The sequence below is a fragment of the Ranitomeya variabilis genome, chromosome 1, assembly GCF_051348905.1.
Source record: "Ranitomeya variabilis isolate aRanVar5 chromosome 1, aRanVar5.hap1, whole genome shotgun sequence".
NCBI classification, from domain to species: domain Eukaryota; kingdom Metazoa; phylum Chordata; class Amphibia; order Anura; family Dendrobatidae; genus Ranitomeya; species Ranitomeya variabilis.
Window position 1 is genome coordinate 471169658 of NC_135232.1, and position 27426 is coordinate 471197083.

Consider the following 27426-nt stretch of genomic DNA (forward strand, 5'->3'; position numbering starts at 1 on the left):
TGTGGCTCTATTGTGAGCTATCTGTACAATATTCATGTTATTTTATGACTTTTAAATGTTTTATGTGTCTTCAGCTTCTTGTAGTACCAAATAAAATATTAGTGTATTTTAAGTGATCTCTGTTTGCATGGCTTATTTCTAGTGTTGAGCATTCCGATACCGCAAGTATCGGGTATCGGCCGATACTTGCGGGTATCGGAATTCCGATACCGAGATCCGATACTTTTGTGGTATCGGGTATTGGTATCGAAACAACATTAATGTGTAAAAGAAAGAATTAAAATAAAAAATATTGCTATACTCACCTCTCCGACGCAGCCTGGACCTTACCGAGGGAACCGGCAGCGTTCTTTGCTTAAAATGCGCGCGTTTACTGCCTTCCGTGACGTCACGGCTTGTGATTGGTCGCGTGCCGCCCATGTGGCCGCGACGCGACCAATCACAGCAAGCCGTGACGTAATTTTCAGGTCCTGAATGCAGAATTAGGCATTTAGGACCTGAAATTACGTCACGGCTTGCTGTGATTGGTCGCGTCGCGGTCACATGGGCGGCACGCAACCAATCACAAGCCGTGATGTAATTTTAAAATGCGCGCGTTTCCTGCCTCCCGTGACGTCACGGCTTGTGATTGGTCGCGTCGCCCATGTGACCGCGACGCGACCAATCACAAGCCGTAACGTAATTTTCAAATCCTGAATGCCTAGAATTAGGCATTCAGGACCTGAAAATTACGTCACGGCTTGCTGTGATTGGTCGCGTCGTGGCCACATGGGCGGCACGCGACCAATCACAAGCCGTGACGTCACAGAAGGCAGTAAACGCGCGCATTTTAAGCAAAGAACGCTGCCGGTTCCCTCGGTAAGGTCCAGGCTGCGTCGGAGAGGTGAGTATAGCAATATTTTTTATTTTAATTCTTTCTTTTACACATTAATATGGATCCCAGGGCCTGAAGGAGAGTTTCCTCTCCTTCAGACCCTGGGAACCATCAGGGATACCGTCCGATACTTGAGTCCCATTGACTTGTATTGGTATCGGGTATCGGTATCGGATTAGATCCGATACTTTGCCGGTATCGGCCGATACTTTCCGATACCGATACTTTCAAGTATCAGACGGTATCGCTCAACACTACTTATTTCTTTCTCTCTTCCCTCTGGATTCAGTGGTGTGCTGGCTTCTAGGTGCCAAAATCAAAGATGTGTTGAATAGGGTATCAAGACTCTTCAGTGCTAGAGTCGACCACCCACATCCACTAATACACATAGGAACAAATTACACAGCAAAAAAGGACCTGAAAACTATATGCAGAGATTTTGAAGACCAAGGCCGTAAAGTAAAGGAACTGGGAGCGCAGGTCGACTTCTCATCCATCCTCTCAGTGGATGGACATGGACTAAGGGGATTGAACAGAATTCTACAGGTGAACAACTGGCTTTGTCGATGTTTCCGTGAGCAATGTTTTCGGTTTCTTGACCATGGAATGAATTACCTGTATGATGGACTCTTTGCTAGACATGGATTGCATCTTATGAAAGCACACATTTGGTAGACGCTTTTCTACACTCACCGTGATAGTTTTAAATTAGAGCAATATGGGGTGGGAAATATATATGCGGCCAGGAAATAATATGCAGCTAAAGCATTAATATGAGAACCCTGCTATTAAAAGTGGAAATAATGAACAAAAACAACAAATTCTGAATGAAAATAGAGGAGCAAGAGAAACCAAGTACAAACTAAAATGTGTCAATACAAATGCACAAAGCATGGGAAACAAACATGGGGAATTTGAGCTGCTAACAGAGGAAGAGGCATCACTAAAAGTTGATGGGATGAAACACATGGAATGCAAACCTTGAAGGCTACAACTTATTTATTAGAAACAGGATTAACAAGAGAGAAGTAGGTGTTGCATTGGATGTTAGGAAAATGTATATTTCTACAGAGATCAAAACTTCAGATGCTGATAGCTCTGTAGAAACTGTTTGGGTAAGAATGCAAGGAAAGAAGAACAAAAAGGATACTATTGTAGGTGTTTACCATAGGCCACCTGGACAGATTGAAGCTATGGATGAATTTTTTTCATTAGATGTCTCTGTTCTCAAAAAAGTATGACGGTGATCATGAGAGATTTTAACTATCCAGATATTTGTTGTGAATCTTTCTCAGGCAAAAGTAATAGGTCCAGAAATTTTTTATGTTCCCTTGCTGACAGCTTTATCATTCAAAAGGTAGAAAAGAGAACAAGATGATCTGCAATCTTGAACCTAATTCTTACCAACAGGGAGGAAATACAGTAGCTGAGGAAATAAAGGTGGCCGAGAATTTAGCGATCATGCTGTCCTCGAATTTTCAATTACAAGAGGAGGAAGATCTGCGAGGACGCAGACATTAAGGTTGGACTTCAGAAAAGCGGATTTTAATGCACTCAGAAAAAGGGTAGGAAATGTCCAATGGCTGGATGTTCTAAAGGACAAAAATATCCTACAAGGGTGGAAGATTTTGCTTAATTAAATTCTCACTGCACAATAGGGAACAATCCCGAAAAGAAGGAAGAATTGGAAGCATTTAAAGAGACCATGATGGATGAACACAGTATTTAATCACTTGTTAACCCCTTTCTGACATATGACGAACTATCCCGTCGAGGTGGGGTGGGCCCATATGACCACCGACGGGATAGTACGTCATATGCGATCCCGGCTGGGTGTCAGTGACTATCGCAGCTGACATCCGGCACTATGTGCCAGGAGCGGTTTATGTGGTTTTTTTATATTTTTCTGATGGGGGCCATGCATACCAGGGTAGGAATGAGGAGGCCATGCATACTAGGATAAGGATGAGGAGGCTATGCATACTAGGGTAGGGATGAGGAGGCCATGCATACCAGGATAAGGATGAGGAGGCCATGCATACCAGGATAAGGATGAGGAGGCCATGCATACCAGGATAGGGATGAGGAGGCCATGCATACCAGGATAAGGATGAGGAGGCCATGCATACCAGGATAAGGATGAGGAGGCTATGCATACCAGGGAAGAGATGAGGGGGCCATGCATACCAGGATGGGGATGGTCGCCATGCATACAAGGATGGGGATGGGAGCCATGCATACCAGTATAGGGTTAAGGGGGCCATGCATACCAGGATAGGGATGAGGTGGCCATGCACATCAGGATGGGGTTGATATATATAAGGATAGGGGATTTTAGAACAGAATTGACCACATTTTTGCTTCAATTTTGTATTTCTAATTTCCTCTTCTAAAACCTAGGTGTGTCTTACGGTCCGGTGTGTCTTATAGTCCAAAAATGTGGTAATCATAGAATCCATAAAAAGTTTTGGAAGGTTTTTTCTGTTTTAGATGCCAGCTTAACGTAAAAAGAACAGCGTTAAAATGTATGGATGAATCACTTCATCCATAAAATGTTTTTGAAGTTTTTTTGAAGTTTTATATACCACCAAAATGTAACAGAAAGCACATAATACTCTATGGATAAGTAATTGAATCCAAACAAATTGTTCTATTCTTTTTTGGAGTGCGATATAACACAGAAATGTACCACAAATCACATAATACTGTATAGGTGACAATATAGTAAATGTTTTCACCCACCCCCAAAAAATCTACTATATATTTTTCAACTGATTGTGAAGCCCTCAGCTTTGCCTAGAGCCTTTATTCTACCACTCTCCCGCAACTGTCCCTAGGCTAAATGCCGTATGTGAACATATATGTAGGCTAGAGGGACAGGAGAATCATAAACAGTCAAGTGACCCTGTCTCAAGTGAGGATACTGAGTAAAGGTTATAGTGCAAAAATAGCAAAGCTGAACTTATAGAGAAAGAGATGCACAAAAAAACATTTAAATATAAAACATAAGAAGAAGGCACTGTACCAGAAACCCTCGTTGGGGTGGTGGCACCACAGCTTTCAGGTAATCTAAGCTCTGCACAATCTTCATTATTGTTTTTTTCGACTTTCTTTACGCTTATGTGTTAGTCTCCCCCTGGTATTTTGAGTAAATACTCACCAGTATTAAATTGGATATAGTTTCTTACACATATGTACTCAAAGATATATTCTTTTCTATTTTGTGTATCTTTATTGCATTAGTTACATCTTATTATCCTGTCATCTGTGGTGCCCTTGCTCTCTAACCTAACACTGTCTTCACCACGCATTCCTTTGTTATATGCACTTTTTAAATAATTATTTATTATCAGTAAACTTTTTGTTTTATATTTAAAAAACTTTTTGTGCATATCTTTCTCTATAAGTTCAGTAAATGAAATATGTATCTGATACAAACAGCAACGCACCGGATTAGCCCTTAGAAGGGCTGTTAGTATGATGGTTCAGAATCAGCACCAGTATTAATGCTAGAGGGCTCTGATAAGTTCAACTGTGCACACAGAGACCTGGACAAGCACTCTCTCCCTCCAATAAGAACTGTCTCTGACCTGTGTGATGACGTCAGTGTGCCGAGCGTAGCGGTGTCTGTCCTTTTATAACCTCTCATGAGGTAATACGGCTAGGCAATCACCGTAATGCCACTACCAAGATGGCTACGGCATTACAGTGAATGGCAGGCAATCCCCGCATGTTTATTGGCTGTGTAACAGGTACCAAACATGTGTAGCAGGGATTTGAGCGTTACATCTAAGCACCAGACAATGCTCGTCAAGTGCCAAGCCCATCCGAGCACCCAGATATTCGAGTGATATCCAAGTATCACCGTGCACGCTCGCACATCCCTATAAACTATGCATCAAATAAAATTTGCTATTATTGTGAAATTATTTTTTGTCAAAGGTCCTTTATTTTTACTATCGGCTGGGGTCTATTGATATTGTGCTTTTGCTCAGACAATTCCCTTGCTCCAGTTTTTGAATAAGAGAATATTACTTTTTCTACATGCTGTAAATATAATATATGGGATGAAAAACTAGAATATTATCATTTTTATTAGCTATTTCCCGAGGGAAGATAGTTTGCATTTAGAAGATGATTCCGTACAACGTCATGCCTCCCGGTGCTGCAATATTCTGCAAGTCGTTCTTACCAATGAGTTCTCGGCTGTGAGATAACACTCCTGAAGGACACATTATTGAAGTCAATAGCCTTTCATCTTGAGAATGCTGATTGATAAACGGCCTTTTCTAGTCTTAAAGGTGAAAGATTTTCTCTTCTAATGTTTTATTCAGTCATTTCTATTGGACGAGTTGCTACATTTATAATATAATATTAACAATGCACATTGGAGGGACAAGAAATAATATTTGCATGCGGGCCCTGCTACTTTAAGCGAGTTGCCCTGCCTTTAAAAATTGATGAGTTATCCTCAGGCTAACTCATCAATACTAGATTAGTGGAGTCTGACTATCGGCACCAACTCCGATCGGTTTGAAGAGGCTGCGGTGCTTAAACAAGTGCGCCAATCTAATATATCTGAATGCTTATTCTCAGGATAAGAAATCAATTTTTAAAGGCTGGATAACCTCACAAACCTTCCCACCAAGTTTCCCTTCCCACAGAACTTATTTGCTGCATACTTTCGAAATGTAGGTCCTGCAGTGATACCAGCAGTGGTGTATACCACGGCAAATATCATTGCGAAAGAGGTGCGGAGAAGCCACACACTTCACTCTTTGAGCTGTACAGGATAAAACTAGCACCTACATCTGCAACATAAATTGAGATGCTGCGGATCTAAAACCTGCAGCTCCTATCAGTCTTTGCTGCAGATATATTTTGCAGCATGTGCATGACGTTTCTTAAAATCTTACGCTTTTTACTGGAGCTGTAGAATGCAGCAGATTTTCCACAAGTGAATATGCTGTAGAAAAAAACTGGAGTGAAATGCCTAATTACAGAAATACACTGAGCAAGGCAAAACACCGAGCATCATTTATTTTGTATATAATCTTTTTGTTACAGGAAATGTGCAAAATTCTGAGATAATACCTTATATATAATGGTGGATGCATTATTCTGTCCTAAACCAGAGTAGGCACCGCTTGTGCAGCATGGCGCTGGAATCAGAATGTGCACATACCGGACTATGGCACCATTTTATTGAAGACACTGTGTGTGCGAATTTGAAGAGACAGTGTCTACAACAATATGGCGCCAGATATCGTGGGATGCGCAGATGTTGACTCCAGCGTCATTTTATATAAGAATTGTACTATACTACATTGTCAAGCTAGCAAGGCGCACGTGACGGCATTTACCATTATCCCTGTGGCCGGCGGAGCGTGTATACTGCTATATTGATATTGTAGTTCATTACTTCAATAAAATGGCACTGGAATCAGCAAGTGCGCAGACCGCGATCTCCAGCACTATTTTATTGAAGACTCTGAATATGCATATTTGCAGACACAGTGGCTTCACAAAAATGGAGCCTGATAGCACGGTACTCGCACATGCTGATTCCGGCAAAACCTTATTGAAGAATTCTACTACAACGTCAACATAGCAGTACGCACACCCTGGCCATCTCCATTATGACTATGTCCAGCGCGTAGGCACTGCTATGTGGATATTATAATACAGTACTTCAATAAAATGGCACCTGAGATGGCGGTATGTGCACACGCTGACTCCTGTGCAATTTTAAGGAAGTAGTGTACTGCAACGTCAATATAGCAGGGCACATGTGCCGCTGACTTTCTTAGCCATCTTGATTTTGGCATTATTATGATTGGCTGGCCGCACAGCCTCATCAGGTCTACATAAGACATGTTATGATTGTCACACTGTACTCTAAAAAGAGGCAGAGCAGGGAGAGGTTCTGGTCAAAGAGGAGCAGTATTGTAGCTGCGTATTAGCCAAGGATTCAACCATATTAACATTTCTTTTAAGTGCAACAACAGCCCTTTTAGGGCTAATGACAATCAATAGTAATACATACTTCTGTTATTAGCACTTAGTGAGAGATTGTGTTGAAAGGATAGTGTAGGACAGGATAGGGTAAATTGCACATTCTATATGCTGCAGCCTGCAACTCATACCAAAACCCTTCTCAAAGCGAATAATATTCTTTTTTATCTTAATTCTGAAAATTGTTCAGAGCAGGGAAATATTACCATTGTTACTGCCACAGTTGTGCGTCAAAAGCATACAGCCAAACTTTGTTGGATCTCAATAGCATCACTATATTGATACTGCAGTCAAAGAAGGCTATCTGAAGTGGGATCCACAGCACCACAACAGACAGGAATTGGCAGTGGGCTGGCTAGAGACACAAGGCGTGAAACCGTTCCCCAGAGCACCAACACGGCTGAAGTTGCCAAGGGTTATGTGTTTCCAAGTCTGGTGTTTTTTTTAAAGACAGTCCAGTTAACCCCAAAAAGACCATTTGCAACATCTGCCATGCCAGCATCAGCAGGGGCATCACAACTACCAGCTAGACCACCACCAGCATGCTGAGGCACATGCAAGCAAAGCATCCGATTACTTGGGCCAAATGCCAGGGTCTGTGGGTGACACCACTGCCTCTTTCCCTGTTCTACATGCACGCCAATCCCCTGTCCATGGTTTAGGCCTGCGCCTATGATTTGTCCCTGCACTTGTTGTTGCACACTTGCAACAACGTCAGCAACCACGTCCTTATCCCAGCCCAGCATTCAAATGTCCCTACCACAAGTCCTTTGAACACAAGCGTAAATACACAGCCTCCCACTCACAGCCACAATACTAAACTGGGACATTTCCATACTGTTTGCCCTGGAAATGTCATTTAGGTTTGCGGAAATTTAACCTTTCCACAACCCCACGGTGACAGCCGTCCCTTGGTACTCGGTACCCAGCCTCCACTATTTCTCTGGGTGTGTCGTCCCTGCCTTACACAAGCACGTATTCCATAACATCAGCCATTCCCTGACCAACGCTGTTACTGGTAAGGTGCACTTAACCATGGACATGTGGGCAAGTGCTTGTGGCTAGAGACACCACATTTCCCGAACGCAGAATGGGTGAACATTGTGGAAGCCGGGACCCAGTCGGACCCTGGGACGGAATATGTGATACCAACACCAAGGATTGCAGGCCCTGGTTCAGTCAGGCTCAATCAGGCTCACTTATTGACCGATTCATGTTTTTTACAGTGATCTATACTCAGAAATTAATCAAAGCTGGCAGTGTTACTTGCGTTACTCCAAACTTTGCTACTGCCACATACAAGAAAACAAAATGTTCATGACTGATTAAAATTCCTTATATATTCTACAATAAATACCGCCTCATATCTGCAATTCATGTAGGGTGAGGTGTGGCAGTAGGTACCGTATTTTTCGGACTATAAGACGCACCGGACTATAAGGCGCACCCAGGTTTTAGAGGTGGAAAATAGGGAAAAAAATATTTGAAGCAAAAAAATGTGGTAAAATATTTAATAACATAAATAACATACTATTATATGTGGTGTTATTATATATAATAGTATGTTATTATGTTGGAAGCTGCGGGACCAGTGTGGTGTCTGTGAAATACTATATGAAGATGCTGGAGGGTGAGTATAAGAATAGGGGCACAGGGCTTATATTGAAAGCACCACTCCAGCACTGCAAAATAATACTGGAGTGCTGCTTTAAAATCCCATGGGAGAACTATAACTCCCAGCATGTCCTGCAGATCCTATGACATGCTGGGAGTTATAGTTCACTAAAGGAGTGGCAGAGTGCTTTATTGTGTTTTGTAAAGACTAACCTCTTAATTGTGGTAGCCAGCCAGCCTCTGTGGTGAGGTAAAAGCATCCCATGACTGCACACACAGAGCCCTCCCTCTTGTTGCCTCTCCACAGCATAGGTAATGGAAGCCAGCAGATTCTAGTGTTGGAGTCTGAAGGACCTGTGATGATGTCAAGAAGAGGGAGGGCTCTGAGCTGCCATGTGATGCTCCAGCCCACCCACTTCTGACATCACACAGGTCCTCCTTGTGCACACTGCACAGCACTCAGCTCCAGCCCAGGCTGGTATGCAGCGATCTCCTTTCCTCCTCCCCCTGCTGCTGCTGCCTCCTCCTCCCCCGGACACACGGATTTCCCCAGCTGTTGCAGGAATCAGCGCTGAGGAAACCATGTGTGTCCCTGCTTAAGTGCAGTATTCATTTGCTGCTCCCCGCTCACCGCTCAGCTGATAGGTGGGCGGGGAGTAGCTAATGAATATTCACTGCACTTAATCATCGGGACCATGTGGTTTACCCAGCGCTGATTCCCGGCAGTGGGGACATTTTTTTGCCTCCTGAAGTGGGATAACAGTGCCATCCCACTTGCTGCTGCCCCCTCTCCACATGCTACATCCCTACCATAAGACGCACCCACACTTTCCTCCCAAATTTGGAGGAAAAAAAGTGCATCTTATAGTCAGAAAAATACGGTATAATGTACGACAGGCATCTAGTCAGGGATTATTGCCTTATAAATTCTAAGCTTTGCAGCTGTTTTTCTCCATGGACTCATTGACTGATTCATGTTTTTTACGGTGATCTATGCTCAGAAATTCATCAAAGCTGCCAATGCTAATTGCATAGCTCCAGAGTTTGCTGCTGCCATGTACAAGAAAATATGTTTTCGGGCTGGTTCATATTCTTCCATGTTATGCAATAATACCTCTCTTGTCTGCAATTTGTCTACGGGAAAGTGTTGGAGTAGGTATAGCATATGACAGACTTTTAGTCAGGGATTATTGCCTTATTAATTTTAAGCCGCGCTGCTGCTTTTTCCCATAGACTCATTGATAGATTCATTTTTTATGGTGTTGTCATGAAGTTACCACAACAGAGAGGAGCCAGAAGACAGCAGCGGCTGATTGCTCCTGTGCTGAAAAGAAGCACTTCACCTTCTTTTTAAAATGGTGTGAATTTATTTTGGCAGTACAGGGGTTAATCAGCCATGTTGGGCTTTCAGCTGAGCACTATTAGATGCTCCTATCCCCTATATAATCTGGGTCCTGACTGACACACATCGTCAGAGCTAGCTTATGCTATATGGCTGGGAGGATAGTTGTATGAAAAGGCATTTAGTGGGTTTATCAGTGACTGTTGCTTGTGTTATTAAGTGTGATAATTTCATTTCCTTCTTCTACTTTGGTTTTTCCCCATCCTCCATTTCCCAGTGCATCCCTCTGTTAAATGTGAGTGAATATTTACATTTCATATTTACAAATTAACATTTTCTGTTGCCCCTGTTCGTGTTGCCTTGTTTGTCTGGTTGGTGTACTGTGGTGTACAGCTGCTCCTCTTTTCCCTGGGTGGGGGAAGAGAAAAGACAGAGGGCGGATTCAGGAGATAAGGCAAGGTACGTGGCTCCAGCATCTTCACCATCAGAAGTAGCCTGGGGAACAGGGGGAGTTAGCGCACCCCCGAATGATAGGGACAGGGAAGGAGATCCTGGTCCCGAGTCACCCGACATTCGAGTTATGACATTAGCTCTGACCAAAACCATTTTTTGATCCATTATGGATCCTATTACTGCTCTGACAGGGCAATTGCAGCAGCTCAGCCTGAAAGTGGCAGATCTATTCACTGTTGTTTTGCAGCACCCTAAAACATCAGGTGTGGGAATCATGACTCCCATGCAAACCCATAGTGGAGCTCAAGATCGCTTTGCCTGACAGGTTCTCTGGGGGGTGTGACAAGTTCAATGTTTTCAGGGAAGCTGTTATTTTGTTTACGTCTTTGTTTCTCAGGTACAGAGGAGCAACGTGTGGGGATAATAACTTCGCTCCTTCAAAGAGACCCCCAAGCATAGGTGTTTTCTCTCCCATCTGAATCCCAGTCGCTACAGACGGTGGAGGAATTTTTTATGGCACTGATCCTTATATATGACAAACCCAACTGTATCCGCACAGCACCAGCTCCAGCAGGGAGACCAGCCGACAGAGGAATATTGCTCTGAGTTTTGAAGGCGATCCACAGACACTAAATGGAATGATCCTGCACTCTGTAGCCGGTTCTGTGAGGGGCTATCAGTAATGGTCAAGGATGCCTTAGCCCTTTATGAGACTCCACTCTCCCTTAAGGTGGCCATGTCTCTGGCTATCCAGTTTGATCACCGTCCTCACAAGAGACATAGGGAGACACCCCATTGTGTGGGAGATCCGGGGTCAAGGGAGATCTGAGTCATCTGAGGAACCTATGCAGGTGGGTGCAGCATCTCATGTTAGAAAACAGTCTGTTTGGTGCAAATGGTAAGTGTGTTTTTACTGTGGTAAAAAGGGCCATTCCTGATCTCACAGTAAACAGCCGCCGGAAAACTAAGAGGCCCACGTTGCGGGGAGGTTAGCAACCCGAATGTATATCACCTCTGTGGGTAGGATACATTTTTCTGCCAGCTGAGATACACCTGGATGAAATTAAGGTGGTTGTGTCTGCATTTCTGGACAGTGGGGCGGGGTTTAACTTAATCAAAGTTAGGTTTGTCCATGTCCGGGGCTCAATCCATATACACTGTCCAGACCCATACCCATAATCGCCATCGACTCTACCCTCTTGAAACATGGGTATTTTACTCAAGTCATCCAAGGTTTACATCTTCAGGTAGGGGCCATGCACTCTGACGTAATAGACTGTTATGTGCTAGAAGATCTTCCCTCTCCTGTGGTTCTTGGACTTCCTTGGCTCACTCTGCACTCATGCACTCATTCTGTGGTAGATTGGCAGACTTAGGAAGTGGTAAAGTTGAGTGAGTATTGTTAAGGACACTGCTTTGGTACCTGGCTTGCTAGGGAGGATACCCAGCCTGTGCCTAAATACCTCTCTGAATTTGGGGAAGTGTTCTCGGAACACGGTTGCCAAGAACTTCCTCACCATCCTCTTTATGACTGCACCGTCAATCTTCTTCCTGGGGCCAACATGCTTAAAAGCAGACTGTATAATATCTCTGGTCCAGAGAGGCAAGCCATGAAGCACTATATCGTGGAAAGTATAGCAAAGGGTCATATCAGACCATCCTCATCCCCCATTACTGTGGGGTTCTTCTTTGTAAAGAAGAAAGATGGGGGTTATGTCCATGCCAAAATTTCTGTAACCTCAATCTGATCATGGTCCGTGATCCATATCTGCTCCCTCTCATCCTGGACTTCTTTAATTAGATTGTAGGAGCAAAATGTTTTTTCAAAACTGGACCTCAGGGGGCATATAATCCCATTCACATTAAATAGGGGGTTGAGTGGAAAACAGCTTTCAATACCCTTGAGGGGCACTTTGAGAACCTGATGGTTGACGAACACGCCCGTCGTCTTTCAGCACTTTGTTAATGACATCTTTAGTCACTTGGTAGGTAGATTTATGGTAATCTATATTTATGACATCTTAATTTATTCACCTGAGTCACAGCAGATACATGTCAAAAAGGCACCACCAGTTTTCACATGGATCTGGTGAAAGTCAGGGTGGTACTGGATTGGGATCGTCCTGATGATTTGAAGGCATTACAAAAGTTTTAAGTTTCGCCAACTACTACCGTAAGTTCATCAAAAACTTTTCGGTTGTAGCCAAACCTCTGACATATATGACTAGGAAGGGGACGGAGTTTTCCAAGTGGTCCAGTCTGGCCAGGGAGGTTTTTAATACCTTGAAGAGGTGTTTTGCCTCTGCACTGATCATCATAGAGCCTGACATCACTCAGTCTTTTATCGTTGAGGTTGATGCGTCTGAGGTGGTAGTGGGGGCTGTGTTGTCACAGGGTGTGTCTCCTGGTAAATGGCGTCCATGTGCATATTTTTCTAAAAAAAAAGAAAATGTATGACACAGGTAACAGGGAACTCTTGGCAATCAAGTGTGCTTTTGAAGAGAGGCTTCATTTATTGGAGGAAGCAGTTCATCCAGTTATGGTTATCACGGATTATAAGAATCTTGAATATTTAGAATCTACAAAACGTCTAACGCCTTGACAGGCAAGATCGGCATTGTTCTTCACCAGGCTTAACTTTTTTGTTATATATAGGCCTGGGAACAAAAACATTAAGGCAGAGATGCCTTATCTCGTTGTTTTCCTGGGGGACAAAAAAATTGTGAACCGTTATCTATTCTATAAAAAGGGGTGGTTGTAACATCTATATGCTCCGATCTTGAAAAAGAGGTTGTTTACGCTCGGGGGGATGCCCCTGCTGCCTGTCGGTTTGGTAAACTGTTTGTACATGTGAATCTTTGTTTAAGAATCCTTAGTGAACATCAGTAGAGATGAGAGAATATTCAATGTTAGGTTCGGATTACGATCGCCGAATTGCGATATTTGCCGATTCATTCATCGTATATACACCAAATAGATCCATTCAAGTCAATGGGAGGCAAAAACAAATGCATGCACAACACCTTCAAATGGCCCCAAAAGCTGCGAAAACACATCAAATAAGGGGGAGACACCAGGAAAGTTTCCTCAATTCACCCACAGTACAAACTGTAGCATGGCACGGCAGAAATCAGCCATGCATGAGGTGTCGGGGTCTGGGCCAGCAGTTACAGCTTTGAATTGAACATCAAAGTAAGACGAGGTGGGTGAGGGATCGGTGTAGACCTGCTGTGCTGGGAGTCCTGATACCACATGCAACAGCTTAACCTGCTTTCATGCTCAGCCACACTTAGGTGGCACAAATATCAGTTTCGTAGACTACTATTGTCAGAAAAATCTAAGGATAATATTATGGGTAGTTGACTCCAATAAAGTAGAAACCAGATGGTCTTGGAGACCTACTACTACAGGCAACACGCATGAAGGAGACCCAACCAGAAGTCTACAAATTTACAAAAATTAGTGGCAGACACCAACAAAGTGGCATCAATTGCAATAGGGTAGAACTAGTATAGTGGGGACCGACACCTCTTCCCCTACAGCTAACCCAGCAGATGTAGACTGTAGCGAGCAAGATGGTGGAACCACTGTGCCCTATCCCTCTGGAGCCCTGGAGGGGCATAACTAGGTTGCCTATCAAATCCCAACTCGGCTAATATACCACCAACAGTGTGTGCAAACCTTGTGAAGACTTACAGAAAACGTTTGACCTTTTTATTGCCAACAAAGGATATACGCTGCTCAAAAAAATTAAGGGAACACTAAAATTCCACATCCTAGATATCACTGAATGAAATATTCCAGTTGTAATTCTTTATTCATTACATAGTGGAATGTGTTGAGAATAAAACCTAAAAATTATCAACGTAAATCACAACTAATATCCCACGAAGATCTGGAGTTGGAATGATGCTCAAAATCAAAGTGGAAAATGAAGTTACAGGCTGATCCAACTTCAGTGTAAATGCCTCAAGACAAGGAAATGATGCTCAGTAGTGTGTGTGGCATCCATGTACATGTATGACCTCCCAACAACACCTGGGCATGCTCCTGATGAGGCGGCAGATGGTTTTCTGAGGGCCCCCCTCCCAGACCTGGACTAAATCATCCGCCAACTCCTGGACAGTCTGTGGTGCAACGTGACATTGGTGGATGGTGCGAGAAGACATGATGTCCCAGATGTGTTCATTCGGATTCAGGTCTGGGGAATGGGCAGGCCTGTCAATAGCTTCAATGCCTTCATCTTGCAGGATCTGCTGACACACTCCATCCACATGAGATCTTGTATTGTCCTGCATTAGGAGGAGCTCAGGGACAACCACACCAGCATATGGTCTCACAAGGGGTCTGAGAATCTCATCTCGGTACCTAATGGCAGTCAGGCTACCTCTGGAGAGCACATGGAGGGCTGTGCAGCCCTCCAAAGAAATGCCACCCCACACCATTACTGACCCACTGCCAAACCGGTCATGCTGTAGGATGTTACAGGCAGCAGATTGCTCTCCACAGCATCTCAAGACTCTGTCACATCTGTCACATGTGCTCCATGTGAACCTGCTTTTATTTGTGAAGAACAAGGGCGCAAGTGGTGAATTTGCCAATCCAGGTGTTCTGTTGCAATTGCCAAGCGTCCTTCATGGTGTTAGGCTGTGAGCACAACCCCCATCTGTGGACGTCGGGCACTCAGACCATCCTCATGGAGTCGGTTTCTAACCATTTGCAGAGAAACATACACATTTGTGGCCTGCTGGAGGTCATTTTGCAGGGCTCTGGCAGTGCTCCTCTTGTTCCTCCTTGCATAAAGGCTAAGGTAGCGGTTCTGCTGCTGGGTTGTTGCCCTCCTACGGCCCCCTCCACATCTCCTGGTGTACTGGCCTGTCTCTTGGTAATGCCTCCAGCCTCTGGACACTACGATGACAGATACAGCAAACCTTCTTGCCACAGCTTGCATTCATGTGCCATCCTGGATGAGCTGCACTACTTGAGCCACTTGTATGGGTTGTAGAGTCTGTCTCATGCTACCACGAGGGTGAAAGCACAACCAACATTCAAAAGTGACCAAAACATCAGCCAGAAAGCATTGGTACTGAGATGTACTCTGTGGTCCCCACCTGCGGAATCACTCCTTTGAGTGTGTCTTGATAATTGCCAATAATTTCCATCTGTTGTCTATTCCCTTTGCACAACAGCATGTGAAAGTGATTGTCAAACAGTGTTGCTTCCTAAGTGCACATTTTGATTTCACTGAAGTTTGATTTACTTGGAGTTATATTCTGTTGTTTAAGTGTTCCCTTTATTTTTTTGAGCAGTATATATATATATATATATATATATATATATATATATATATATATATATATATATATATATATAGATATAATTTGTTATTATTTTGTGATTTTATTACAAAAATATTGTTACAATTTTTTTTCACTTTTTTAGTTAGTCTCTATAAGGAACTTTCACTTTCAGCAGTCTGATTGCTCTTATAAAGCATTGCAATGCATTAGCATTGCAATGCTTTATAACTGTCGGAGCTGTGCTGAAACAAGCTGCTTAGACCATACGCATGGTGTAAGGGGCTAACCATAGACTGTTGACCCAGATCTTGTCCTGACGACCTCAGGTCACCATGGCAACATTCAGGCCTTCCTGAGGACATTGTGTGGCTGCCCATCTGAAGTGAAAGGGAGCCCCCCCTCTCTGACTGCCTTCTAAATGCTACAATCAATATAGAAAGCAGCATTTAGGGGGTTAAACTGCTGGGGCCAGTGCAGGCACCACTTGTTGCAGTGAGAGCCGGGTGTCAGTTATCATGTTAGCTGAACACTCGGCAGCGATCACGTACTCACAGCTCTTGTGCCCACGCGATCGCCATGACGTATATATACTTAATTGGTCAGGAAGTCCATCACTTCCATGACGTTTAGATACATGAAATATCATGAAGGGGATAGTGTATAAAGCAAATGGGGTTCTAGGCAGTACTAGTCTGAAGGGCTGAATATTTTGCAAGCAAAATCAAATCAATTGATTTCACCATGGCTTGATTAGTTTTGGAAAGCAAAAACAAATTAAAGGGAAGGTACCGCATTTGTAGATCATTAATAAATCACTGTAATGTAGCATAACATGCTGTTACAACCAAGTTTTGATTGCATTTGAAACATATTTTGTCTGTTATAGGAGTTTAAAGAAGGTACTGGAGGCTGACATCTTGCTTTCACAGTAGCAGAATGACACCATCAGTGTCATCATACGGCACCCCATTGTCATAGGAGATTACAGACGAACTATTGTAATAGAACTGTCACTGCTGTGAACTGGGCATGCCTCTGTGGGCTGCACAATTCACAGTAGTGGGAGTGTTCTGCTGCTGTGTTCATGGAGCACTCGGATCTGCTAACATAAGCAGTACTGCTTCCAGCAGAACAGATCCTAGATTGATGACTGACAGGAGTAAAATGCAGGAAAAAAGTATGGGCAGAACAGCAGAGACATCAAGGAGGAACAGTGTACCATTAGCATTATTGGAACAGGAGCTGTCAGCTGCTGGGCAGGAACTGTGACTCCTCCCTCAGTAAGATAAGAAGGAGCTGCAGGTCTGAAGTGAATGGCCAGATTTTGTGGAGAGGAGTGAGAGAATCATATAATCTGGGTGAGAGAGACTGATGGGAGAGAGACAGTAACATCTGGTGATAGCAGATCACAGGGCAGTCACCCACAAAATGGCACTGCCCTGTGATGCTTCTCTTCATTCTGCCCCAGGGATACTAGACCACTCAAAAGGGGAGGGAAATGGTGATGTCAGCAGTTACTGTCACAATTTTGCTGCTAACAGTAAAGCTGGTAAGTCTTACTATAGCTGCTTGAGGTCTAAAACGGAAAATGCTCCCCCTAGTGGTAAATATATTTGTAAAGACATATATAATATTTTTCATATAGAAATGTTTCAAACAGTGCAAACACTGCATTAATACATTTTAATTACTATTTTACGTTTAATTTTACAAAAAAAGCAAACTACAAGAAAACTGGTGCCACCTTCCCTTTAATTGTTATGAGCTCCATCATGTATTAATTCAATAAATGATATTGGTAATCGTGATTTGGCAACTAGAAGATCATTGCTAGGTAAGAATTGATGAGACATGCACAGTCACTGAATATGTTCCAGATTAATGTTATACGTATTCTTGCCATTGAATATTTTATCACGTTCTGTCATTGTTTGGATACTGAGGTATGCTGACGGCACCCACCTTTAGTGCTCGGATGCATGTGGTGTCCACATGATCCAGCTGTAGGTGCTGACCTTTACAAATGTGACTCGAAGGTAAAGCAGTAGGTAAGAAACAGATCCTTGTACTGTCACCTTCACTTGCAGGGATAGGATTATCCTACATTCTCAAGAGGTGAAGTGTTATTTGCAGCTCCTTTCCTTTTACCATAACTGTAATAATTGAATATATCAGCATTGTTTTCTGTCCATGTTGGTTTCATAACAAGTCATCTGCAGCCTGATACAATGACCTCTGGCAAACAGAACAAACGTATAACAGCATTGCCATGTGTACAAGATTCCATCTCTAAAAATTCCAGAATCGGCTTGTCACTTCCGGTAATGCACTCATATCCATGTTATAGGATGGAAAACAGGAAAGACTGTTATAAACACCACTACTGGTTTTACTTTCGCTAGTTTCTCTAAACATTGTGACATTTTTAGTATGTGTGCAGAGGGGAGAGCGGACTGATAAATTGACCGCAGTCAAACACAACGTGAGAACATTAAACTGAAGCTTGGGTAAGGTAATCATTAATAAACCGGATCACAACACTCACTAATTCTTCCCATATACGGTATAAAGGTTTTGTAGAAATTTAAAGTCAATGAAAAAAAATTAAAATTCTATCAAACAGAAATTGAAATCAGAGCTTCAGATTTATACTACTAGAAAATGGAAAAAAAAAATAGTTTTTAAAGAGATTTCCCAAATAATAACAATGAGTTAAACCAGTTTATTTAGTATGTAGTACAGTGTATAGCTCATAACTTAAAGGCGACCCTTTTAAATGAGTCTCTTGGGCTATTACACATTTGGGAACCCGGATCTCACCAAATGACAAACACCACAACTCTCTAAACTTTGTTCTTATAATACAAGTCCCTTGTCGTGGTTTGGAAAAATCCATTCACTGAATATCCTCCCAAGGGCCCTATATCTGATGCAAGCCCTTCCCATCCACATACCCAGGTTTTGCTTCATACAGTTAAGACTAGAGTTATTTTTATCATTATGGCTTGTGTGGGCTCTAAACCTAGAACTTGGTTATAAATACTTAAAGTTAAGGCCAGCGAAGGGATGGGATTATATTATAAGTAGTGTTGAGCGATACCGTCCGATACTTGAAAGTATTGGTATCGGAAAGTATCGGCCGATACCGGCAAAGTATCGGATCCAATCCGATACCGATACCCGATACCAATACAAGTCAATGGGACTCAAGTATCGGACGGTATTCCTGATGGTTCCCAGGGTCTGAAGGAGAGGAAACTTTCCTTCAGGCCCTGTTAACCATATTAATGTGTAAAAGAAAGAATTAAAATAAAAAATATTGCTATACTCACCTCTCCGAGGGAACCGGCAGCGTTGTTTGCTTAAAATTCGTGCTTTTCTTTCCTTACGTGAAGTCCCGGCTTTGTGATTGGTTGCGTCGCAGTCACATGGGCGACGCAACCAATCACAGCAAGCCGTGACGTAATTTCAGGCCCTTAAGGATTTTAAAATTACGTCCCGGCTTTGTGATTGGTTGCGTCGCAGTCACATGGGCGACGCAACCAATCACAAGCCGTGACGTCACGGGAGGCTGGACACGCGCGCATTTTAAAATGCGCGCTTGTCCAGCCTCCCGTGACGTCCCGGCTTGTGATTGGTTGCGTCGCGGTCAACCAATCACAAGCCGGGAGGCTGGACACGCGCGCATTTTAAAATTTTAAAATGCGCGCGTGTCCAGCCTCCCGGCTTGTGATTGGTTGACCGCGACGCAACCAATCACAAGCCGGGACGTCACGGGAGGCTGGACAAGCGCGCATTTTAAAATGCGCGCGTGTCCAGCCTCCCGGCTTGTGATTGGTTGACCGCGATGCAACCAATCACAAGCCGGGACGTCACGGGAGGCTGGACAAGCGCGCATTTTAAAATGCGCGCGTGTTTAGCCTCCCGTGACGTCACGGCTTGTGATTGGTTGCGTCGCCCATGTGACTGCGACGCAACCAATCACAAAGCCGGGACGTAATTTTAAAATCCTTAAGGACCTGAAATTACGTCACGGCTTGCTGTGATTGGTTGCGTCGCCCATGTGACTGTGACGCAACCAATCACAAGCCGGGACTTCACGTAAAGGAAAGAAAAGCGCGAATTTTAAACAAAGAACGCTGCCGCTTCCCTCGGTAAGGTGCAGGCTGCGTCGGAGAGGTGAGTATAGCAATATTTTTTATTTTAATTCTCTCTTTTACACATTTTTACATTAATGTTGTTTCGATACCGATACCCGATACCACAAAAGTATCGGATCTCGGTATCGGAATTCCGATACCCGCAAGTATCGGCCGATACCCGATACTTGCGGTATCGGAATGCTCAACACTAATTATAAGACGTCCCTATTGACATGCTGTAATTCTTAACTAACCGAAAAAGATAAGCAATTGGGCAACACTTGAAAAGGAAGCCTTACAGGGAAGCCAGGACTCTCTATTCTGTTTGACCCCTTCTATACCGCCCTAGTAGACTATTTTCCCTCCCAGTTAGGCTACTTTCACACTTGCGTTGTGTGACGTACGTCGCAATGCGTTGTTTTGGAGAAAAAACGCATCCTGCAAAGTTGCCCGCAGGATGCGTTTTTTCTCCATAGACTTGCATTAGCGACGCATTGGGACGGATTGCCACACGTCGCATCCGTCGTGCGACAGATGCGTCATGTTTTGGCGGACTGTCGGCACAAAAACGTTCCATGTAATGTTTTTTTGTGTGTCGCGTCCGCCATTTTCGACCGTACATGCGCAGCCGAAACTCCGCCCCCCCCTCCCCGGACTGCAGAATGGGCAGCGGATGTGTTGTAAAACTGCATCCGCTGCCCACGTCTTGCAGTTATTTCACAGGTTCCGTCGGTACGTCGGCCCGACGCATTGCGATGGGCCCGTACCGACGGAAGTGTGAAAGTAGCCTTACATGCAAGGTGTTGAAGTTCTTGGACAGGGATTTAGCTCATTTAGGTTTATCTTGTAACAGTAGCTCTCTTACTTTTTAATAACCTGGCTTTATCTGAAAGGTTGGGACAGTCAAACATTCTGGGTTTATGTGAATCAAAGGCTCCCCAAGTCAGACATTTCATTCAGAAAGGTGGGTGATTCACTTTGACACTTTTCTAGGTAAAAAAAACAAGGGAGCAAGGCTCTTACACTGTCAACTCTCTAACTTTCCCTAAACTAACGTCCAACAGTTATATCTTCAGAGAAACATCACATTATTTAAAACTGTATGTACACAATTATCTCCTTCTTCCTATTTAGTGTCACTATACTGTGGTATTCCAGCACCTGGTCTACTGCTGCTGAATGAAACAGTTGTTGTGTGGCAGTAGATTTGCCAGAACTACTTTGGCCACTGTGAGGTAGGAGATGTTATACATTGTATGTCCATACACTGAGGATTCAAAAATGTTAATTGTAAATTGTACTTTGCTGCCATCTGCTGGTCAAAGTATGTGAATGAAAGTTAGGTGATACATTTCCTCACAAGCTGCCATACAAACTGCCAGGAGGAGCCTCTCAAGTCAGTGCGCACACTTCCTGTGAGCTGGTAAAAAAACAGTTTTGTCTATCTAGTCCTGTCTACTATAGTGAAGGTACTACTAGTGTGTCGGCATTGGGAGCCAACCCATGGAGGTCCATACGTCAGTCTAGCATTACCTGGACTGTGCATATTTCCTCCAATAGAAAGTGAAAAGAAAAAAGGGGGAATACACTGGCGCTCGGAGAGTGGAAGATGAGAAAGAGGAACGGGGGGTAAGGAATAGCTGCTGGTGATAAAACAGGGTCTGTGCGTACCCTGTGAGCTTGAGAAAAAAAAAGGGAAATCGATAGTGTATCACCTGCGCTTGTATATAAAAGCTAAATCATCCCCCGAGAATAGTATTAGGCAAATAAAGGCTTTCAGTGGTTGTACATGAGTACTTACTAGATCCCAATGCAGTATCGTGGCTGCAAATCTTTCATGTACTGGGAGTCCAGTTTACCGCTGCAGGGTGGTGAGATCGCTGAGAGTCCGGTTCACCGCTGCACGATGGCAAGATCAAAGAAGCTAGACTCACTCCACGTGAGTCAGGTCTGGTAAGAGGACGCGGGAGTCAGGTGGAAGCTGCCAGCTTCTAGCGTGCCCCGGCCGGAAGCAACGCTGAAGCGGTGGCGGCGTTGAGAAGGGGCGTGGCAGCAGTGTGACGTCACAGCTAGTGGGCGGGCGCGTATGTGGATTAACCAATCCAACGCGTTTCGAAGGATACGATCCTTCTTCGTCAGGGCTGGAGTTCCCCATAGAGCCCTGCCTCTTAAAAAGCTTCTGCTGTACCACCCCCTTGAGAAAAAATGCCCAGCGTCCCAGATTACCGTTCATCGCAAAGGGTAATAGAGGTTGCAGCGTGATTGCTATGCTAAGAGATCCATTTATTAGAATAAAAATAATATGATGTGTTGTATGATTAGTACAACTGCATAAGAATATATATGAAGGACTATTATAAATACAGGGATTAATGCAGTAAGGGTGATAGTTTGAAACTAATAGGACAACACTAAAAAATATAATGCTATGACATAGATAAAAACTCCAATGGCATTTATTAGTGGAGTAGAAAAAATAAAATAAAATCAAGTGACACCACACCATATGAATAAGCATTGTAAAAGGAAGGCAAAAAACCAGCCCTAAAATTGGCTCAAGAAATAAATAAAAATATAAATATATGGATTAGAAACCTTCACTCAAAAGAATACACATGAATTATTTTGTAAAAATGCCTAGATGGAATAAGACCGTACTTAGTACGACATATAAAAACTCCAATCAAAATTTTTTGTGGAGTAAGAAATTAATTAAAATAGGTAAGACCACTCCGTATAGATCCGTGTTTTAAAAGGGAGGGATAAAACAACCCTAAAGAATGTGTGGATTAGAAGCCCTAGCTCAAAGAATGAATAGAATATATAATATAAATACCAAGATAAAGTAAAACCGTCCCTGGGACCCTAAAACAATATAGGGGTATAGCTTAGTATAGATGGTTCACATTGAGATAGGTTAAAAAGCATATAACTCAATTTCATGATTCAGTCCTCTAGGGGCCAAGCTATCCAGCATATAAATCCATTTAGACTCGACCCTAGACATGGCTTTAAGAAAATCGCCGCCTCTTGGGTTTTGCTTGACCAACTGGATTCCAAAAAAACGAATCCCTCCACAAGATTTGTTGTGTTTCTCTAAAAAATGGCGGGACAAAGGGTGACCTTTAAAGCCCTTCTGAATGTTGTCAAGATGTTCCTTGATCCTGACCTTAAGAGGTCTCTTGGTTCGGCCTACGTAAATCATATTGCACGGGCACTGTAGTATATAGATTACTCCCATTGATTCACATGTAATGGAGTTTTTAATATGAAATTGAGTAATACCACTGGAGTCTGTGAATGTGGTTTGAACCCCCTTGTCCCTAGATGTGCGTATGCAGCATGAACATCTGCCGCATGGCCTGAAACCCCACCTTAAGGGGTCTGATGATTGTACAGGTGCCGCTTCCCTGGCAAGAATTGGTTTTGTTGTTGGTGCCAAGAGAAGGCCCAGATTTTGTGCCTTAGTATACACAAATCTTGGGTTATTGGGTATTAGGCCTCCAATGCTTTTATCACATTGAAGAATGGGCCAGTATTTTTTAACTATATTTATAAATTTTTTGTGCCCTGCATGAAATTGTGTAATTATAGGTAATGTCATGATCTCTGCAGGCAGAGATCATAGCAAGCCTATAGAGGGACAAGCTCTCGGAAGATGGAACTATACTGACCATGAACTAAGCCTGCCGCGCAACTAGAAATAGCCAGGTAGCATTTCCTATTTATCGCTAGATGCCCAGCTCTGGCCTAAGACCTAAATAGCTAGCAGAGGGAAATATAAGACCTGGCTCACCTCTAGAGAAATATTCAAAAGAAGACAGTAGCCCCCCACATATAATGACGGTGAGTTCAGATGAAACAACAAACGCAGCAGGAAAATAGTCTTAGCAAATTTGAGGTCCGCTTACTAGATAGCAGAAGACAGATAGTATACTTTCATGGTCAGCAGAAAAACACTAACAAAACACCATCCAGAGATTACCTTAAACTCTGGCATTAACTCATAACGCCAGAGTAGCAATCCCTGATCAACGAGAGCTTTCCAGACACAGTAACAAAACTTCAGCTGTGAACTGGAACAAATAGGCAAAACGAAACATGGACAAAAGTCCAACTTATCTAGTAGTTGTCTAGAAGCAGGAACAAGCACTGAGAGGCATCAGATAACATTGTTGACCGGCAAGAAACCACCAGAGAAATGAGCTTAAATAGCGACACCCACTACTGATGGAACCAGGTGAAACAGGAAAGAGGATGACAAGTCCAATTCCACAAGCGGCCACCGGGGGAGCCCAGAATCCAAATTCACAACAGTACCCCCCCCTCAAGGAGGGGGCACCGAACCCTCACCAGATCCACCAGGGCGACCAGGATGAGCCCTATGGAAGGCACGAACAAGATCAGAAGCATGAACATCAGATGCATTGACCCAAGAATTATCCTCCTGGCCGTAACCCTTCCAGTTGACCAGATACTGGAGTCTCCGTCTGGAAACACGAGAGTCCAAAATTTTCTCCACAACGTACTCCAACTCACCCTCAACCAACACCGGAGCAGGAGGCTCAACTGAAGGTACAACAGGTACCTCATACCTGCGCAATAACGACCGATGAAAAACGTTATGAATGGAAAAGGACGCAGGGAGGTCCAAACGGAAAGAAACAGGATTAAGAATCTCCAATATTCTATAAGGGCCGATGAACCGAGGTTTAAACTTAGGAGAAGAGACCCTCATAGGGACAAAACGAGAAGACAACCACACCAAATCTCCAACACAAAGCCGAGAACCAACACGACGATGACGGTTGGCAAAACGCTGAGTCTTCTCCTGGGACAACTTCAAATTGTCCATAACCTGCCCCCAGATGTGATGCAATCTCTCCACCACCGCATCCACTCCAGGACAATCCGAGGATTCCACCTGACCGGAGGAAAATCGAGGGTGAAACCCCGAATTACAGAAAAACGGGGACACCAAGGTGGAAGAGCTGGCCCGATTATTGAGGGCGAACTCTGCCAATGGCAAAAAAGCAACCCAATCATCCTGGTCAGCAGAGACAAAACACCTCAGATATGTCTCCAGGGTCTGATTAGTCCGCTCGGTCTGGCCATTAGTCTGAGGGTGAAAAGCAGATGAAAAAGACAAATCTATGCCCATCCTAGCACAGAATGCCCGCCAAAATCTAGACACAAATTGGGTACCTCTGTCAGAAACAATATTTTCAGGAATACCGTGCAACCGGACAACATTCTGAAAAAACAGAGGAACCAACTCAGAAGAAGAAGGCAACTTGGGCAGAGGAACCAAATGGACCATTTTAGAGAAACGGTCACAGACCACCCAGATGACAGACATCTTCTGGGAAACAGGCAGATCTGAAATAAAATCCATCGAGATGTGTGTCCAAGGCCTCTTAGGAATAGGCAAGGGCAACAGCAATCCGCTAGCCCGAGAACTACAAGACTTGGCCCGAGCACAAACGTCACATGACTGCACAAAGACTCGCACATCTCGTGACAGGGAAGGCCACCAGAAGGATCTTGCCACCAAATCCCTGGTACCAAAAATTCCGGGATGACCTGCCAATGCAGAAGAATGTACCTCAGAGATGACTCTGCTGGTCCAATCATCCGGAACAAACAGTCTATCAGGCGGACAACGATCCGGTCTATCCGCCTGAAACTCTTGCAAGGACCGCCGCAGATCAGGAGAAACGGCCGACAAAATTACTCCCTCCCTAAGGATACCTGTGGGTTCAGAATTACCAGGAGAGTCCGGGTCAAAACTCCTAGAAAGGGCATCTGCCTTAACATTCTTAGAACCCGGTAGGTATGACACCACAAAATCAAAGCGAGAAAAAAATAAAGACCAGCGCGCCTGTCTAGGATTCAGGCGTCTGGCAGTCTCAAGATAAATCAAATTTTTGTGGTCAGTCAATACCACCACCTGATGCCTAGCCCCCTCGAGCCAATGGCGCCACTCCTCAAACGCCCACTTCATGGCCAAAAGCTCCCGATTCCCAACATCATAATTCCGCTCTGCGGGCGAAAATTTGCGAGAAAAGAAGGCACAAGGCCTAATGACGGAGCAGTCGGAACCTTTCTGCGACAACACTGCCCCAGCTCCGATCTCCGAAGCGTCAACCTCAACCTGAAAAGGCAGATTCACATCAGGCTGACGCAACACAGGGGCAGAGGCAAAACGGCGCTTAAGCTCCTGAAAGGCCTCTACAGCATGAGGGGACCAATTAGCAACATCAGCGCCTTGTCTGGTCAAATCAGTCAGTGGTTTAACGACATCCGAAAAACCAGCAATAAATCGGCGGTAAAAGTTGGCAAAGCCCAAAAATCTCTGAAGACCCTTAAGAGAGGAGGGCTGAGTCCAGTCACAAATAGCTTGCACCTTGACGGGATCCATCTCAATGGAAGAGGGAGAAAAAATATACCCCAAAAAGGAAATTTTCTGGACCCCAAAAACGCACTTAGACCCCTTCACACATAAAGAATTAGACCGCAGAACCTGAAAAACTCTCCTGACCTGCTGGACATGAGAGTCCCAGTCATCAGAAAAAATCAGAATATCATCCAGATATATTATCATAAATTTATCCAGAAAATCGCGGAAAATATCATGCATAAAAGACTGGAAAACTGAAGGGGCATTAGAAAGACCAAAAGGCATGACCAAATACTCAAAGTGGCCCTCGGGCGTATTAAATGCGGTCTTCCACTCATCCCCCTGCCTGATCCGCACCAAATTATACGCCCCACGAAGATCAATTTTAGAGAACCACTTAGCACCCTCTATACGAGCAAACAAATCAGTAAGCAATGGCAATGGGTATTGATACTTAACAGTGATCTTATTCAGAAGCCGATAATCAATACATGGTCTCAAAGAGCCGTCTTTTTTTGAGACAAAGAAAAACCCAGCTCCCAAGGGAGAAGAAGATGGACGAATATGTCCCTTTTCCAAAGACTCCTTTATATATTCCCGCATAGCAGCATGTTCCGGCACAGACAGATTAAACAAACGACCCTTTGGATATTTACAACCCGGTATCAAATCTATGGCACAATCGCACTCACGGTGCGGAGGTAACGACCCAAGCTTGGGTTCGTCAAAGACGTCTTGATAATCAGAGAGGAACTCAGGGACTTCAGAGGGAATGGACGACGAAATAGAAACCAAAGGTAAGTCCCCATGAATACCCTTACATCCCCAGCTCAATACAGACATTGCTCTCCAGTCCAAGACTGGGTTGTGAGACTGCAACCATGGCAATCCCAGTACCAAATCGTCATGTAAATTATACAGCACCAGGAAACGAATAATCTCCTGGTGATCCGGATTGATACGCATGGTTACTTGTGTCCAGTATTGTGGTTTATTATTAGCCAATGGGGTGGAGTCAATCCCCTTCAGAGGAATAAGAGTCTCCAAAGGCTCTAAATCAAAACCACAACGATTGGCAAAGGACCAATCCATAAGACTCAGAGCGGCGCCAGAGTCAACATAGGCGTCCGTGGCAATGGATGACAAAGAGCAAATCAGGGTTACAGACAAAATAAACTTAGACTGAATGGTGCCAATGGAAACAGACTTATCAAGCTTCTTTGTACGCCTAGAGCATGCTGATATAACATGAGTAGAATCCCCACAATAGAAACACAATCCATTCT